The sequence below is a fragment of the Borostomias antarcticus genome (genome assembly GCF_949987555.1).
Source record: "Borostomias antarcticus genome assembly, chromosome: 10".
NCBI lineage: Eukaryota > Metazoa > Chordata > Actinopteri > Stomiiformes > Stomiidae > Borostomias > Borostomias antarcticus.
Window position 1 is genome coordinate 20,214,049 of NC_140243.1, and position 2,500 is coordinate 20,216,548.

The 2,500-nt window shown below is 48.5% G+C and overlaps 1 protein-coding gene across 1 annotated transcript in view; it reads left to right on the plus strand.

Moving 5' to 3' along the window:
* The window catches only part of cacng7b (calcium channel, voltage-dependent, gamma subunit 7b), a gene marked incomplete at both ends in the record, with an annotated part of 13,011 nt that overhangs the window by 6,344 nt on the left and 4,167 nt on the right, over positions 1-2,500 (plus strand). The window lies entirely within an intron of this gene.

Here is a 2,500-nt window from a genome sequence, read left to right on the forward strand (position 1 = left end):
CATGACCATAGGTGAGGGTGGGGACGAAGATAGACCGGTAGATCGAGAGCTTTGCCTTTTGGCTCAGCTCTCTTTTCGTATAGTTATGTAATCGGCAAAAGGGTTCAAATGAAGCTGAAATGATTCAAGCTGAGAATCATTGTGTGATGGGCTCTTCTCGCCCCTCTCTGTCATAACCCCCCACCCCCATCCTGTCTCCCTCTGAGTAACAGCATAAGTTGAGATGGTTCAGATGAAAATAAATATTATGCGTACGCCAGGCCTCGCCCTCTCCCTTCTCTGTCATCTGAGTCCTCGCCAAGGGGCGGAGCCTGCCTTTCAAATCCAGCATGCATTTCAACATTAGTTCTTCTGGAGCGTATTCTCGGGACTAAATGAAAAACTCATTTAGGTAATACACTTTACCGTTTGTGTAATAAAAACCTCTGTGAAGTGAGAGTTAACGGGGGAGGAAGTCTGACCGAAAGGTCGCTTGAGTGCGAGACTCGTTAGCAATACTTGAAAGGTGGAAACCTGCGGTCAGTGACCAATCAGAGGCCAAATCAGCCTCTCCGCACAGCCCACTATCTGCGCCGGCCAATCAGCATCCAGATCAGCATCCATGAATATCATAGCTTGTTCTAGTCGCAGCGAGGGCTTCTGGGTACTCAGATTATATCCCCCTCTCTTCCTTATCTCTAACTCCCTCCCCTCCCTCTCCCCCTCCTCCATTCAGAGCTCTCTAAGTGCTGTAACAATGAAGAAGTCATACAACGCTGAGATGTTTCTGGCCTCTTCCACCTCATCCTTCTCTGTCATATTCCCCCTCTGTCTCCCTTATCACTACCTCCCCTCCCTCTCTCTCCCTCCCCTCTCCCTCCTTCCCTCTCTCTCCCTCCCCTCCCTCTCCTTCCCTCTCTCTCCCTCCCTCCCCCTCTCCCCCTCCTCAATCCAGAGCTCTCTAAGTAACAGTGAGGAGGTAATACAAAGCTGAGATGGTTCTTTCCACCTCATCCTTCTCTGTCAACCCCCCCCCCCCCCCCCCCACCCTCGCTGGTTCATATTGGGTCCTCTGTGTCTCAGTCCTCCTGACGTAGGGCAGTGGTTAATATCGCCGGCTGGATACTGACACCACGTGCTGGTTCATATTAAGAGATGAGAAAAAGAGTAGAGTCAGCACACTGGAGCATATAGACAATAGACTGTTCCCAGTAGTTTATTAAATAATGTTTCGATCTATATGATCTTCATCAGAATGGGGTACAGGGCAGACAAACACGCATTATAAAGGACCCATTCACCAATCAGATACAGGCTACACAGGTAAGTCAGGTGTGATCATGTAACACATCATACAATCATGTAAAATTGTCAGTAAACAATCAAGTGTGTAAAGGTCTTGCTCAAGTACAACATCAGTCAAATATCTAAGACTGAATGCTAAATGTTACAGGACAATTTTCTTTTCAATAATATTAAGAGATGAACCCAATTCTGGAGCAGTTTGGGCTCTTAGCCTGGTTGACAAACAGCCACACTAAGATCAGCCCAAAACCCCCAACTCTCATCTTCCTTTCTCTTTCTGTCTCTCCCCCTTGCCCCCCCCGCTCTCTCTTTCTCTCTCTCTCTCTCTCTCTGTCTCTTCCTCTCTCTCTCTCTCTCTCTTTCTCTCTGTCTCTTCCTCTTTCTCTCTCTCTCTCTCTGTCTCTTCCTCTTTCTCTCTCTCTCTGTCCCTTCCTCTCTCTCTCTCTCTCTCCCTCTCTCTCTCTTGCACACTCCCTCCCTGTCTGTCACTCTCTGTCACTCCCGCTCTCCCCTATTTCTCTCTCTCTCTCTCTCTCTCTCTCTCTCTCCCTCTCTCTCTCTCTGTCTCTTCCTCTCTTTCTCTCTCTGTCCCTTCCTCTCACTCTCTCTCTCTCTCTCTCTCTCGGTGGGGGTGAGTGAGTGTGTTTTAGTGTGCTTGCTTGTGTTACTTATTTAGGTGAAGATGCTGTCTCTTTCCATCATGGCTGACAGGAGCATGGTTTGTGCATTTCCTGCTCTTCCATCTGACATCCCCAGCGCAGTCTGGCTGGCAGCCCAGTCTTTTACAAAACACAACCAAGGCGCCCTTACATGCATTCTGATTTAAAAGCCAGCAAACATGCATGTTTTTCTGTACGTATGCATCCGCGTTGCATATTCACCACAAACAGCTTTCCATGAATTTCAACTCCATACCGACTCACCTCTACTGCCGCATCACATGCATTTTCCATAAGCAGTACAGTGTGTGTGTGTGTGTGTGTGTGTGTGTGTGTGTGTGTGTGTGGTTTCTCGAAAGAGGGCCTCGTTAAAGTTGCATGTAGGGTGTTTGCTGCTCTCCACAGTGGAAACCCACAGAGCACACAGAAGGCTTTCCAACCATTTTCCTTCAATAAAGTTACCATCATTCAACACGGCCCCTCGGCCTCACCTCTCTGTGTCCCTGTCTCAGCAGACAGAGTGTGAGTGTCCTCTCTGTGTCCCTGTCTCAGCAGAC